At 36.9% G+C, this 17,188-nt stretch overlaps 1 protein-coding gene across 4 annotated transcripts in view; it reads left to right on the forward strand.

Moving 5' to 3' along the window:
* The window catches only part of SUPT3H (SPT3 homolog, SAGA and STAGA complex component), a 652,600-nt gene that overhangs the window by 492,679 nt on the left and 142,733 nt on the right, over window positions 1-17,188 (forward strand). The gene's annotated exons all lie outside the window — the stretch shown is intronic.

Here is a 17,188-nt window from a genome sequence, read left to right on the forward strand (position 1 = left end):
TCACTGGTTTCTTAATCTTCTCACTTTGCATCAGATTTAATGAAGGAACATCTGCTTGTATTAATTTTTTATAAATATCATACAGATATGTTGCCTACCACTGGGTTTATTCTCTAGAATCCATGCCATGAAGCACTTAAAAATTACCTGAACTGTTTGACCCATTGTCAACTGAATTTGAATATGGTGTAAATATCAGGATCCCTTCCTTATGTTCATGAACCCATGAGAGTGGGCACTGCTATTTTACTTCCATCATCCCAACCCTGGAAGTAATCTTTAACTCATTTCCATTCTTAATGAAACATACTGAATTAGTTATTTAAACCTACTTTCTCCTTCTTTCTACCTGATATCTCTTGTGTCCACTTCCTCTATACTGCCATAGTCTTTGTCTAGGAAGCCATGATCTTTTGCCAGAACTGTTATGGTATTGTCCTCAGCAGACTTTCTGCCTCCATCTCCATCCCCTCCAAACTCTCCTCCCTGCTGCTTCTTCTCTCTTTGCACCCCTCCTTAAAGCTCTGTGGTGACTTCCCTGTGAAGCAAATCCAAAAACCTCACCCTACACATCAAAGCACAGGGTGCCCTGAACTGCCTCCCTTCCCTCATCTCTTCCAGAAATTCATCACAGCCTTCCTCAAACCTTCTATGGGACACCTACTTTCCACCCTTTGAGTTGGAAATTGGAACTAATTCATGACCGTTTACTTTTAAGCCAGATTATAAGATGTTTACTCATTAGTGAATGCTGAGCAAACTTTGAGTATTGACATCTAAGAGGTTGGGATGTATCAGCAAATATCTGAAAAGAAGTTGTTTTGTTAAATAGTACCATAATTGCATGTTTCATGTTTGCCTGTCCCAGGAGGAGTTAGAAATGTGTCTTTTCTTGAAGGCAAAGAGAAAGCCACTATTACAATGCCTTTGGTATGGCTAGACCGGACTTGAGTAACATATTAGCTGCCAAGGCTTTTTTAGGAAGTTCATGTTACTTATGAAGACTCGGAAAAAAGTTCTCACAACTAAAGTCACTGGCACTGTCAAATGGTTTAGCATTGGAAACGAACGGGGTTTTTTCAATGGAAATGGCATTAAAAATACATTGATTTGGCTTTGCCATGGCACCCTAAGATTCACTTGGTCTTACCATCTGATTTGTAGCTGAAACTTTTAGTACAAGTTGTCTCCTCCATTAAACTACGAACTCCTTGAGAGAAGGGACTGTCTAGCTTTTCTCTTTTTGTCCCTGGCACTGAATGCAGTATTTTGCACACAGTATGCACCTAAAAAATACTTTTTCATTCATTCATTATGCAAAAGAACTTGTTCGCCTCTAGCCCCATATCTTATAAATTTATAAATATCTTTTTCTGTTTTTGTAATCAAATAACCGCTCCTTTAAAATGGCATAATATTTTATTTTGCATTAGGAATGAAAAGATAGTGAATTACTGTTTTTGAGTATGGGTACTTTCTAGCATTTTTTCTTCTTGAGGGTAGTTGACACAATGTAACCTACTAAATCTTTAGAAGGTAGAAGTAGAAGGGACCTTAGAAGTCATTTCAGCCAATCGCTTCATCCTAAAGATTGGGAAACTGAGATTCAAAGAGGTGGATTGGCTTGCTCAAAGTTATGATTATGTAGCTAGTAATGAATTGTTAGGGGAAAAATAGAGCCCCGCTCTTCTGACTTCTGGTCTAGTACTCTTTGTCTTTGGTACACAGCCTCTAAGAAATCAAGGTCGACCAGATTACAAATGGCTGTTTGACCTTTGTCATCCACTTTTGTTTAAAAAGAAATGTGGTATTGGGGGAGGTTACTCAATGGATATTCTAGTCTCATGATAGTCCTACTTGGGTAAGTCTATCTTACTGTCTTCTGTCTGGTTTTCTTTCATGACTAAGTCTTGGCATGATCAGAAACTCATTTTGGTCCTTTTTTCTTGTCTGAACTCAGGATTCAACTAGATCTGCCTGTGTGGCAAGATTCTGTTGATGAATGTGCTCACTTCTGACTCATGAAAACAACTCAGCACAATTATGATAAAAGAAATGTCAACTTCCAAATGATTAAGAACATTCCCTTTAGGGGACAAACAATTCAGTTATATTTTGTTTTCTTTCTAATCTTGATTCAGATGGCAACCAGTTGTGAGAAGTCTATTTTTATCCTAATGTATTCACTTGAAATTTTCGCTAGACTGGTGACCTCATGTCACTGATGAATGATATGATGCCTCTTCATTATTCAGGCATATTTTGATTTTTTCTCTCTTTTTTTTCCAACCATGTGTGACTCAGATTTAGTGTGAGACACAGTTTTCAAAGTCACAGCCCATTACTACTGCTTTTTCCAAAGTTTGTGATGCAGCAACATTTTGACTTGATCTCTGGCCAATTCCTAAGGGAATAACAATCATTCTTTGTTAATAGTATTTAGCATATATGCAGAAAGCTTTAGAAAGCATTTTTACAAACAAGAAAGTGCTTGAAAAGAGCATTTAAAATATTTTATTTTAAAGATGGAACAGGCCATATTGGTTGTTCAGTTGATCTTCTTGTCATTTATTATATAGTTACTTTGATTACATATCAAGTTACATACACACACACACACACACACACACACACACACACACACACACACACACACACACACACACACACTCTCAATAAGAGGTAAAAGTCTGGCTAGCCAAAATATAATTTTTCTTTTATCTGAAGTTAGGGATGGGAGAAAAGTGATACAGAAAGACAAGTTAAAGAGATGGTCCATTTTATTGATCAGGGAAATGAAGGTATGCTATTATTACTTCCAACAGTATCTTGGCCTAGGTTCAAATCTGTTTTAAAAAGAAAAATAACACATGTGGAATCTTTAAAAACAACAACCAAAAAAACCCCCTTTTTCCCCCTAAAAGTTCATTTAAGACATTCATGACAAAGACACTCACATTTTTATGATGTTATAAGGCCTTGAAAAATATATGAAAGTCTAGCTAAGCATTTCTAGAAGGGAAATTGACTGAAGGGGAATTTTTTTTTAAGGGGAATTGACTGAAGTCTCAGTCTCATTGTCACAACAGCTGAAATCAGAGAGTAGCAATTAAGGAAACCCCAAAGAGGACTTTCTCTGGTTTTATACTTATTTCATTTCCACTGTAGTTTTCTATAATCTGTCAATCCATGAAGAAAAAAAAATGAAAGAAGATTTAACCTGCCAATAAACCTCAACATTATTGTCATTTTATTTTAAATGTTCTAATCACTTATTTAAACAAAAAGTTTACTAATTGTAACCAAGTTCTAGCAGTTGATCACTTTGAACTACTTGAATATTTGTTCTGGGCTATAACATTGTAATGAAATAAAAAGGAAAGCCTGCAGTTTTATATTTGGGGTTCAAGAAAACTCCATGAAATAAATTGTGCAACCATATTATATCCATATTTTCCAGGCAATGTTCTGGAGTTTTATCCTAAATGACCAAAATATTTAACTGTATCCATGGACATTTTGCTAGATTCAAAAGTTATGTAGGTTCATCTGATCTAAAAATTGTGTAAACCTATGAGAACTTTTAAGAATGTGATTCAGGAGGCTTAAAGGTCTTACATGTATTAACCTGGTATGTGAAGTTTTTGATGTACAGCCAAAGAAAAACCACAGGAAAAGTACAGCATCCTCTATCAGGAACATAAAAGGAGATCAGTCATCTTCCATTTCTTTAAATTCATTAGTCTGGTCATAAACACACACAACCTCATATTATTTGCTAGTTTGGATATCAAAAACACGCTTGCAATTTTTGGTAAACAGTGGTAAAAATTAGTGACAATTTAAAATATGTAGATTTTTCAACTAAATATGGTATTAGCGTATGTAATATTACCATATCACTGAAAAAGTGAGATTTTTCCAAGAATGCAAAATATGTCACCGCCATATTTTGTTGTACGATCCAATTATGCTCTTCATGTAATAAATTCATATAAGGAATCTTAATGAGATATGAAAGCTTAAAGAAACAAAACAAAACCCAGGTAGTGTTATAACAGATCCCTGAGGACACAATAATAAAAATATGCCAGGCATTGATTTATTTAGTTCAAGTATACTTATACTGTGAGATTCCTTTTCATTCTCTCTAATACAACTGTTTCTCCAGAAGACTTTATTTAAATGTACCATCATATATTTTAATAACTTAAGTACATGTGTTTGGTATATTGAAAAAGCAAAAACTACTTTGTGACAAATAATTAACTATTTTCATTTTTATTCTTCAGATTGAAACATACACTCTGTGCAGTATGTTGAATTTTCTTAGCTATGTTAGAATGCATTCTACCTTGTACTCATTTGGAAGTCTAACATCAAGAGTAATTTAAAATTAGATTTTCTGAGGTATGTGTTCCTTAGAAATTGATAACTGTGCCTTCTCCAGTCCCAGTGTCACATACATGTGCCTTTTTTTTATTGTGAAAATGTAATTAGAGCTGTAATGTTTCTCCACGTCATATTCTACTACTTTTCGAGCTTTGATCAAGCCTGAATTTCCTTGTATATCTTATATCAATAACCAACTATTAGGAAGCATCAGTGTGTGTCTTGACTCTGTATTCAATATCCTGCCAAACTAATAGCTGCAAGTTCAACCCTATCAACTGTGTATTTTGCGTTCTTTGTGTTGTAATTACTTATTAAATAACTGAATCACATTTTTAAAGAAGAAAATGCTAGCAAGTCCTGAGAGCTTTGTTATCATTGTTCTTGTCAGTCCTTCAAGGATGTGTGATTGAGTAACCCTGTGCAAGGGCTAGAGTACTTCCTCCCAGGATGCCACTAACAACCCTTCTGTCATTTAGCAGATTGTCTTCGAGAATGTCTGTGGCCTCACCCTTTGTCATTCTTCAGGTCAACCTGTTCATGAGCTTCTCTGAACTTGGCTAGTCTGTTCCTCACATAGCAGGCATGTAATTAGTCATATGACCCATTAAGTTCTTTATTAAAGGAGACAGAAGTCCTAGATCACTTCCTCTGTCTCCTTTCCTCTATACTTTATGTTCTACTATATACATGGAATTACCATTTGATCAAAATGTAGATATTTGTCTTTGCTACTGAGAATTGTTCCCTTTACTATCAGCTAAACTGCTCACAACAAAGCCAGCAGTTTGAATTTGTGCTTGGGCCTAGAAACCAAGTGGGAAGAGAAGCCTCACTTCATTCATTCTTTCATTCACTGAACAATACTTAATAATCAAGAGCTTCAGAGACAGAATGTCATGGAAAGTGTCAGCAGATGTCAGGGTTGGAATCCAGCTCTGACATGAGTTATATGACCATGAACAAGACATTAAACCTCTATAGATTCAGTTTCATCATCTTTAAAATGGGAATATCTGTCCTCCATAGGGTGGGAGATTTCATTAAATTTAATGGATTCAGTTCTTACAGTGAGGATTAAATGGGATTATAGAAGCAAAGTGTTTTGTATATCTTAAGGAATTTAAGTGTCAGTGCATAGTATCATTTACTATGTTCGTGACACTACCAGGAGTTTGGGAGAGTGGGGGTGGATTATGAAGAAAGGAATAGACAAGATCCTTGTATCCAAGAAGTGTCCATCCTTCTCCACTGGAAGACAGTGCCTCATGTATCTCACAAGGTTATGCAAAGAAAATATTTAGTAAATATCAGTGTACTACAGAAACATGAGGACAGCATTCTTGGGGGACAGGTCACCATGATCCTAGCGAAGAGCAGTGAGGAGGCCAGCCTGACCAGAATAAAAAGAAGCTTATTGGGTTGCATGGCTAAGATGGGGTCAGATTCAACAACCTTGAAAGCCAGATACAGGCACTTGGATTTGAGGTGGTCGCCATTATAGGTATTTGAGCAGAGAAGTGAAATGGCAAAAGCTTGGTGTGCTGGAGAACATGAGACTTAGAGGCCAAATGTCTAAGTTCTAGTCCTGGCTCTGCCATTAATAAGCTGTATGACTTTAGCTAAGTCATTTAAAGTCTCTAGGATTCTGGTTCCTTATAGGTCCAAATGCAGAACTTGTATTAGATAAGCTTTAATGGAACTTCTAGCTCTAATATCACATAATTCAGTGTTGAAGGGAGATAAGTTATACCCAGGATGGACTGGATGAGCACTGAGGAGGATAGCTAGGAAACTGTTAAAATGGTCCAGGTGTGAGGCAGTATTAGTAGAATGGAGAGAAAGGGACAAACCTGAGAGACATTTTGAAGGAACATAAGCATACTTTGAGAGTCCCAATTTGCAAAAGGGCAAGCAGGCACACTTTATTACTGAGTGAAATTTTATTCCATATTTGAGCAGGACACTTAGCACAGTATGGTGAAAAGAACACTGAAAATTTGGCTTCTTAGCCTGACCCTGGCACTAACAAGAGGTATGTACTAGAACAAGTGGCTTGCCTTTTCAGGTTCTCATTGTCCTCATGCAGATGTTGAACTAGATGCTCCTTGAGGTCCTTTCCAGTGCTAACATTCTCTTTGTTCTGTGAGCATTTCTAGTTGCTGTCTTTGTCTACAAATGAGTAGACTCCTGTTGATGGGCTGTAACAAATATACAAATGGTTAGAGAAGCTGGAAACTTCAAAACTAAACATTATTGCTAAATTCTAAGTTCATTTGCTAACATTTGGCTTTCAGATGCTCCAAAATAGCTGAATGCATTTCCTTCTAACACTAAACAGTTGATAAAGTTTAACTATTGGCATTCTGCCTTTTCTGCAGAAAAAGGCCTTCATGTTTCAAAGGTAGAATCTTTTAAGGGAGGTCAGAATAAGATTTTTATTTTATCCTAGGTAGTAAAGGATAACAGATAAGCCTTCATCTTTGTTTGAAAGCCATACTTTTGTGATTCTTCAATGCTGAGGAAAGATAAATGTCATATGTTTTCAGAAATCTACAGAAGATATGCCAGCACATATCTTCTGTAACCCTGAAGCATGCTCCAGTGAAAGCATACAGATTATTTAAATGAAACTGCATGCTCCATAAGTAATTCAGCATCATCCTTGAAAAGAGAGTAAAGATTGCTGAAAACATTTTTTTTGCAAGATAAGCATCCCCAAAGTTGAATCATTTGGGGTCAAAGCTGACAATTGAGAGCAAAGAAATTATACTTGCTACTTCATTCCTTGGGATATGAGTCCCTATGTCCATATGGTAGGGGCTCAGAAAATGAATTTGAGATAGACATGGCTGGGGCAGCGAGGTAGTGCAGTGAATAGAGCACCGGCCCTGAATTCAGAAGGACCTGAGTTCAAATCTGGCCTCAGACACATAACACTTACTAGCTGTGTGACCCTGGGCAAGTCACTTAACCCCATTGCCTAGCCAAAAAAAAAAAACCCCAAAAAAAGAGATAGACATGGCAATTGTACATCCGAATTTGTTTTACAATAGTCAGGGGAACCTGTAACTTTTTGGTAGAGAGATAAGCATGACTAATAATTTGACTTTTAATCTAACCCAAAGAGATTTCAGAATATTGTGATACATTTTGAAAATGTCAGGAAAATTTCTAGGTTATGGATTAAAAAAAAAGTTGTGGATACCAAATGGGGCTTTGTACATTAATACATTGATGGTTGGTGATATCCAATCTTTTAGTGATTCCTTTTCTAATGGTTATGCCCTTTTTTTTTTTATGGCCTGAAAGCATTATTGTTGTTCCCTGATGGAACCAGTATAGGAAGAAGTGGGAGGAAATAACAGATTCAATTTAAAAAAAAAAGCTTAGGATCATAAATGTAGAGATGGGGGTTGGAATTTGAAGGTCACCCAGTCTGCTTTCCTTATTTCCTCATTTTACAGCTGAGGATAGTTAAATGTCTTACCTATGGACATATAGAAAGCACACAGCAGATCCAGGATTCAAACCAGGGTCCTTAGAGTTCAAATCCAACCTTCTTTCCACTGCACACTGCCTTACATAACCCAGAGTTAACTCATTACAATGACAGCAAGAATAGGAAGAGTCCTTCTCTGAAGAATACCCAAAACAGGCCTTTATCATTTAATGTTTATAACGTTCTCTGTAGGCACTGTCAAAGTATGCACTCAGTGAATCTGGCTCCTAACACTTTGAGGTAAAGTCAAGACATTAAAAATGTACAGTTCGGGGGCAGCTAGGTGGTGCAATGGATAGAGCACCAGCCCTGGAGTCAGAAGGACCTGAGTTCAAATTCGATTTCAGACATATAACACTTACTAGCTGTGTGACTCTGGGCAAGTCACTTAACTCCAATTGCCTCACCCCAAAAAAAAGAAAAAATGTTTAAATGTACAGTTCAGAATAAGGATGTGCATGGCATGCATGGTTGGTGATGGTGTTGTTGTTGTTGTGCTTTGTCTTTCATTCTTAAAGAGGACCATATTAGAGAGGTGATGCCATGGCATTCAAGCGAATTGGATTTAAGTGAGGGAAGGCTGTGCAAAGTCACCAGCCTCACTTTCATCTCCAAAGCATCTGGGTCCAGTGGCAATACATAGATCAAGACTGGATGCAGTGGGAGACCTTGGCCTTTTTAAGCTAAGGTCCTTGACAGGTCTCAGTTTGACTGAGACAAAACCAAGACTAGGTAAGAAATGAGGCAGAGAATGACCTCTTTTACCTAGTTAAAAAAAAATCAATCTGGGAGGGGAAGACCCTCAGGGTTTCTGGCCAAAACAGAAACAATTGGTATTTACATTCACTCTCAGCCAATCAGGGCCCAAACCATGACCAACTGGAGCTTGGCCTGGCACCTGTTGTTGGACAGTCAATGAGAGCCAGCGTGATTTGGGTTTAAGGCATGGTCCTTAAGAAAATAATCTAGCCCATAAACCCGAAGGTATTTTGTGAGGTTTCAGAGATTAAAATTAACATTCCTTTTATTAAAGGATGAAGAGGCTAGTCTGATTCAAGAAGGGTTCATAGAGTCATCAATTTAAAGTTGGAAGGGTGCTTATTAAAAGACTGAATCCAACCTCTTCATTTGGCAATGAGAAAACTGAGTCACACAGAGGTTACATGACTTGCTCAAAATGGCATAGCTAGCAAGTAGCTGAAGCAAGATTTTTAATACAAATCTTCCTAACTACAAGTGCCCTATCATGCAGTGCTGCCTCCTTTTCTTATGAGTTTAAAAGTAGTAAAATAAAATAAAGGCATTTTATAAAATATGAGTCATAGTCCATTTTTATAATCAAGACTGCACTTCCAACCTAAATACTTATACTGAGTTATATCATTTTACCAAAAACATTCACTATCCATTATTTCAAAACAAGTCCACAGAATCATTTCCACCTAATCGTTTTCTCTTGGACCTAGAAAAATCAGTGTAGGATTAAGTGAAAGATAAGGGGTTATTTGGCCTCAGAAAGGCTCATGACGACATGATAACTATCTTCAAATACTGAAAGGCTGTCACATGGAAGAGGGATTAAACTTGTTCTTCTCAGCCCAGAGGCAGAAGTTGCAATGGGTAGAAGTTAATTAACAAACATTTATTGTCTACTATGTGCCAGTTGCTAGGAATACAAACAAATAATATTGTGCCAGGTGCTAGGAATACAAAGACACATATGAAACAGTCCCTACCCTCAGCATGTTGTAAGGAAAGCTTGAGAGCTGTTTAAAAATGAAATAGGCTGGGGCAGCTAGGTAGTGCAGTAGATAGAGCTCCGGCCTTGGAGTCAGGAGGACCTGAGTTCAAATCCAACCCCAGACCAGGCACTTTCTAGCTGTGTGACCCTGGGCAAGTCGCTTAACCCTGAGTGCCTCACCAAAAAGCAAAAAACAAAAAACAAAAAAAAAACAAAAAAAAATGGAATAGGCTATCTCAGGAAATAATAGTTTCTCTCTCTTACTAAAGATCTTGAAGCGAAGACTGAATGACCGCTTGTTGAGTGTATTGTAAATGGCATTTGTGTTCAGGTACAGGTCAGACCCCATGGCTTCTGAGACTCCTTCCAAATCTTAGATTCTGTGATTCTGAATCTGGGAAGCCATGGTGGGTCCCTACTGTGACCTGGCAAAATGTCAGCACTGTAGTGGCTACCATGGATAACTATAGTAAAAATACTGAAACTTTAATGATTTGGGTCATGCAAGTGATCAACTCTCTGACACTCCTTGAATTTTGGTTTACTACTCCAGTGTAGCCTCTTGGACCCTTCAACTTTACGGTAGAAATCGGCAAGCCCTTCAAGGTACCCTGGTACTCTGGTAAGTTAGGGTTTTGGTTTATACTTATTCTCCTCCCAACTCAAGCCTCTCTGTAGTCCTAATTAGAGGTTGCCCTTCCCCCTTTCTTGGAGTCTGTCTAATCATTGGAACAAGAGATGCTTGCATTTTTATAAGCTGTAATTAAAATAGGCAACTACAGTATAACAGACACTTGAATTGTTTTCTTCTTATGTTGATGTCAGTCTTTGTAATTTTTCAGATTTCTTAACACAAGTTAAATGAAAACCCAAAGAATAAGACCCGGTATATATATATTTCTTCTACTCTATAGCTCTCTAAAAGCTCTTAACCAGAATAGTTTTTAACATATCTGATAAATATGAATCCTGTAAACCTTAGAAATATATTACATGAAAATACATTTTTGTTTGAAAATAAAATTTGGGTTAAAAATCATCATTCAGAATCAGTGTCCTAAAATTTCTGTGAAAATCCAAGCATCATGCCATATGAATGAAAGAGTGCAATGTAAAGTATGAAAAGTTATCATTAGAATCCTCAATTTTGATAATTCAGCAAGTTATATATTAGAATAATTGTTCCTTATGATATGCCTTAAGAAAAGCCCACTTATCTGTTTATCTTTTTTATTCAAGTTTTTTGACCATGTGGAACAGTAATGAATGCTTTTTAAATGAATAGATGAAATTAACTTCCTGTTCCAGTACCTCAATTAAAATGAGTTTGGGGTGCTAGTAATTGTCACAAATGATGAAAGAATCTTATCTGAGTATAGCTAACAAACTTTAGATTAAAAATAGCTCAGATTTACTACTTGAGATTTTGTTTTTTTTTTGTTTTACCATTTCTTAGAGGTTTTTATGAACTGTAGGTTGCATTGACTGCTCCAGTAAGAAAGGAGAAAAAATGTGGAACGTGGGCTGTTACAACAGATATGAGGTAGACTTCCTTACAATTTGAATGATGATAGGAGTAATGTTACTTTACATGTTTTTGGCTTGAAACATACTTATAGTACCTGGCACACTTAAACATAGACACTGTGTTAAGTGTTTTACAAATATTACCTTATTTGACAGTTACAACAATCTTGGGAAGTAGGTGTTATTGTTATCCCCATTTTATAGGTGAGGAATCTGAGGCAGCAGAGGTTAAATGACTTGGCTAGGGTCACCCAGCTAGTAAGTGTCTGAGGTCAAGTTTGAACTCAGGTCTTCCTGATTCCATCTCAGCACACTGTCTACTCTGGTCTAGTTCTTTTTTCACTTGACTATGCCTAAAACGATGTCTTCTGTAGTATGAAGAATTGAAGGTTGGCTACACCAAATATAGCCTGAATTGTGCACAAATCATAACCTCTACTCTGTGCCTGGAAAATTTTACCTACCACCATTATCTTTTTTTTTCTTTTCTAAGAAGAGTTTGGGTATGTTAAATAATAGTCTGTGGAACTCTTGGGTGCTTTCCAAAAGAGTAGTGTCTGAAATTTAAAGGACTTGGAAATCAAACACACAGGTAAAGATAATGGAGTCTCACCTAATGTTTCTGTAGTGAGGGACAAAGAATCCTTAAGTGCTGCATTAGTTTCTTTAACCATCCTTAGGTCCAGATATCATGTTGGGACATGGAAGGAATTGTGATTAGGACCTGGATTTCTTCCTCATGCTGCTATGTGTCTCTGTAATGACAGTCAAATGGAAGCTGCGGCAGAAGAAGTTAGTAAAAGATGACAGGGGCAGCTAGGTGGCTAAGTGGTTAGAGCACTGGCTCTGGAGTCAAGAGGACCTGAGTTCAAATCCGACCTCAGACACTAGACACTTACTAGCTGTGTGACCCTGGGCAAGTCACTTAACCCTGATTGTCTCACCAAAAAAAAAGAAAAAGAAGTTAGTAAGAGATGACAGCCCCCATTGTTATTGTGGTTTCCACCACTGAGCTAGTGAAGAAGACAGCTCTTTCCTCTTTCTAGACCATTATTCTTTCCTACTACTTACTCCTTGGGAATGGCATGTTAAGACAATGACATACATGAAGGACTTTAAGCTACCCAAAATAAAACCTACTTGTCATTGTTATAATGAAAATTCCCTCTAGTTTTTTAAGGACCTAGGGGACAATGACTGGAGAAGGATGCCTTTATTGAAGCTTCATGTGAAATCCTCAGAAGAAAGTTAAACCAAATGGCTGATGAAATTTCTAGACAACTTAACTAGTTTGAATGTAGGAAATGACCGACTAACTAAAGGAAAGATTTAACCTAAGAAACAGAATGGGTTTGTGAGTATGCAAAATTACATACACACATACATATATATATATGTATATATATAATCATTATTTTACATATAACATGCAATGTAGTATATAGACATGTGTTCTTTATATTCTATATTACATATTATATAGAATTATATATTATATAGAATTTTATGTATAATATATACACATATATTCATGTTTATATAGACAGTATAGGTTACATTTAACCATTATAGCATAACCAAACTTTTTATGATATACAATAACTAAACATTCTGATATATCAGTTTATAATTTCAAGAGCAGCAAAATTAGGTAAAACAAGCATTAAATTTGGAGTCATGAGGCCTGGGTTCAAATGCCAGTTCTGACTCTTGCCATCTATGTGATCTTAGTCAAGTCATTTCCTAGCCTCTGTTTCTTCAGCTGTAAAAATGCAAACAATAACATTTGCCACTCTCTGTTTCACAGGAGGAGATACTTTGTAAACCTTAAAATCGTATGTAACTTTGTTGTTGTCATCAGGAAACTCACTTCCCTAGTACACAATGCCCTAGTAGAGTGGGCAGTTAATATTACTGTCCCTGTTTTATAGTTGGGTGGACTCCAAGCATAGTCTTGCATAGGTTCCAGAACATAAGTCCCAAGTAGAGCCAGACGTTTGTAAGTATATGTACAACTCTGCCTCTCTGTTTTCCATTCCAAACTAGAACATTTATGGAAACACAATGCTGTGGCTCAGTGGAAGAGTGCATTTGCACAGATAACCCTTTTGACTTTCCTTCTTGATTCAGACTTTTTTTTTATTTTGACTTTTCCCTGTTGATTTAGAAGTGTGTCAGTCCTCTTTCAGGAATAAGAAGGGGAAGGCAGAAGCCACAGAGCTGCCTAATTCATGGAGAGAAGCACATCAAGACACTGCACATAATCAATGGCTGCTTTGTTATAGGAGTAATTATCAGGCAACTACCTCGTAGAACAGAGCAAAAGAGGAATTAATTGCATAGTAATACTGGACTTCACCAATATCAGAAAGGAGAAGACCGTAGGAGATTACAGGACTCAAAGACAAAACAGACCCTCGAGTATCCTTAAAAAAATGTCAGTGGGGGCAGCTAGGTGGTGCAGTGGATAGAGTACCTGCCCTAAAGTCAGGAGGACCTGAGTTCAAATCCAGCCTCAGACCAAGCATTTGATACTTACTAGCTGTGTGACCCTGGGCAAGTCAATTAACCCCGGTTGCCTAAAAAAAAAGAAAAAGAAAAAAAATGTCAGTAAGGGAGATGTACAAGGAAGACTTTGTGTGCCCTGATAGTACTACTGTATCTGTCAAAAGCTGGAAGAAACCTTAAAATGCTGTCAGATTAAGCACCGGCCTTACCCTTGACTGGGTTAACACCCTGGTCAGTGTGATGTCACTGCTCCTACGAGTCAAAAAGATAAAGGCCGTGAGGCCTACTCTACTTGGAACCATTATAATGATCACTTTGATGTGGCTGATAATGGAGCAAGTAGTTCCAGAAGAAGGAAAGATACATTCATACAAATCAGAAATACCAATAATGATAACTCACCTGCTAGAAATGCTTCTCTGCAAATGGCATTGAGCCCTAAAATGGGCAGCTATGATGGCACATGAAATGCACTAAAGATATGAATGCTTTCATTATACACTGATATTACATAATAACAAAAATGGAAATACATATACCAGGTACTGCTCTTTGTCAATAGTATCCTCAACTCCAAGTCACAACATATTGCACATCTATGCAGGGCAATTTTTTTTTGTTGCTTTTTTAGGCAATTGGGGTTAAGTGACTTGCCCAGGGTCACACAGCTAGTAAGTGTCAAGTGTTTGGTCTGAGGCCAGATTTGAACTCAGGTCCTCCTGACTTCAGGGCCGGTGCTCTATCCACTGCGCCACCTAGCTGCCCCTATGCAGGGCAATTTTAAGAAATAATATTATTCTTAAGCCCTGGATGAAATAAAAGCTGAAATCAAGGGGTTATTAAAAATCCCTCAGGAAAAAGGAAAAGTTAAAGAACCTGAGGTCATTGAAAATTTCACTTCAATACCAACTCCTAGAAATTATACTTAACAACAAAATAGATAACAAAAATAATACTGATATCAATAAATTGTTAAGGAAAGATAGGCATGATTAGACTAGAATTTCAAAAAGCTCTTTTTGAGTTTGGTTGCCTGAATCCATCTAACAATTGGTTAATAAATATTTATTAATCATCTACTATATGCCTGGTACCATACCAGTGGGATGCAAATACCATACAAAGAATGGGAAAAAAATCCCTACTCATAGGGAGTTTATGTTCTAATAGGGGAGACGAGCACATATAAAAATACATATAGCATAAATATAAAATTAATAAATACAAATATATACAAAATAGATAAATATCAAGTAGTTTGAGAGGGAAGGCATGAAGTATTGGAGCAAAGAAGTGTTCAGTAAAGGCTTCATGCAGAATATGATGTTTGTGCTAAGTCTTGAAGGAGGAAAAGGACCCTGAAGTAAGATAAGGAGGGAATACATTCCATGCATTCATGATAAACAACCTCTCAACATAACATTGATCCATAAATATTCAAGAAAAATATTTTAATAGGTGTCTCCACACTCAAAATTCCTGGTCTGCAAGATATGTGAAATGAAAACCTTTCAAAATATAGAGACCAAGAGGAAGAAATCAAAACAGTATGGGAATAGAAAGATTATCTCCATCATCTTGTCTACTGGAGATACAACATGGCACAGACGATAGGAAAGTTAGGAAGACCTAGGCTCATGCCCCGCTTCTAACACATTAGCTATGTGATGCTGGACAAATTATTTAGCCTCTCAAAGCACTGGAACAGAAATATCAGAAATGCTGCCCACCCACAACACTCCTGAGTAGCCTAGCCTGAACCAGATTAAAATGTAATTGTAAAATATTTTACAAAATAAATAAAAGTGCAATGAAACATAGATAAAATTGCATTTTAAAACTAAGTCAACATGGAGCCCACAGGGATCCTTATGTAAGGTTTAGTGGCCCTGTTTTCCTTTGAGTTTGATACCACTGTTCTAGGTGACTCACTTAGATTATAAATTGCAAAGGAGGTGCTGTTCTGCAGTAGTAGATAAGAGTTAGTAGATAAGAGTCCTCACCTGGAAGTTTCCTATACCCGAAAAATCACAGGTGCAGTACTTATCCTTTGTGCTGTTAGAATTGTACTGAAGATGCTTTCACAAAGCCCCTGGAAGATGATAATACATCCCAATATTTTTATTTAATTACAAAAAGCAGTTACTGTATCTACTATCAGCAATCCACAGAACATAAAATATAAAATAATAGAGTGACTTGTACCTGGAGCATTTCTGTATATGCTCCATCAAAAACGATGAGAATGAAATAGTAACAACAATTGACATTTACATGGCATTTTAAGCTTTGCAAAGCACTGTACATTCATTGCTTCTTTTTGAACCTCACAACAACCCTGAGAAGCCATTATTATTGATATTAATGTCCCTATTTCATAGATGATGAAACTGAGGTTAAGAAAAATAAAGTGACCAGTTGTGTCACATGCCTTCTGATGTGTCTGAGGTGGTATTCAAATCCAGACTTTATTGTATTATCCAGTGTCAATGCTGCCTCTACCATGATGACTCTTTAAAAAACTTCTTGTGAGAACTTAGACTGAAAGCATCATTGCAGCAATCCAATAGACATGTTATATATATATATATATATATTCCTAAATTGAGATATGTACATATTAAAGTGGAGAGAAATATATGCACACAAAGAGTTATATACCATGAGAAACATGGAGACACAGAAATCCAAGTGAATGTGTTTAGACAGCTAAAAGGAGATGGACATCAGTGGGTCAATGAGAATAGGTTAAGGGAATAAATAAGAGAATGTGCCTGGGAGGGAGTAGAAAAAAGGTAGACTGCATTTCTCTTGAAAGCCTGAGTCCTGTCTTAATTAAGCGTTAGTGCTTCATATAGTAAGCACTAAATAAATGTTGATTTGGTATTGCTGAAGTGATTGAGATGTATAGGTGGTTGAAATAAGTGGGTTCCCAGGAGAAATGTTAGTCACAGAAGCAACCATAGGTCATTAGCATTTTCCAACTGATTAGCTTATTACCAACATACTGGTTGAGCTTCAGATGGTACACTATCATTTATGCTGTTTCCAGGCACATTTGCGGAATCAAGATGGTTTCCAAAGTCAAACAAAAAGAAAAAATCTGATAAAATTTTTAGAGAATTGCATGAGAGAAGCTGTGGTGATGGTACTTATGTGCTCCAATGACGATGATAAAGAGAACTTGTCCAATACCTTTCCAAAGCAAAGAAAAGCTGTAATCTCAGGGAGTGTTTTCTTTTCGTTGGCTGATAAGTCAGACCAAATAACAGCGGCATGTCTCGTTTCAGAATGCCTTTCTTACCATGGAAGCGGAAGTGGTCATCTTCTTTCCCACCATACTATGAGTGAATTATAATTATCCTACCTCTTGTGGGACAGTGAAGTAGCAAACATCTGCTAAATGGCATCCAAAAAAAACCCCACAAATGAAACTGTAACAGGCTGTGAATCATACCTGGACTCTGATGAAAGAAACTGCACTGTGTTTACCTTTTTCTTTGTTTTCTTCCTGGTTT

This window comes from Phascolarctos cinereus, unplaced genomic scaffold (assembly GCF_003287225.1).
Source record: "Phascolarctos cinereus isolate Bilbo 61053 unplaced genomic scaffold, phaCin_HiC Scaffold_5;HRSCAF=322, whole genome shotgun sequence".
Classification (NCBI taxonomy): Eukaryota; Metazoa; Chordata; class Mammalia; order Diprotodontia; family Phascolarctidae; genus Phascolarctos; species Phascolarctos cinereus.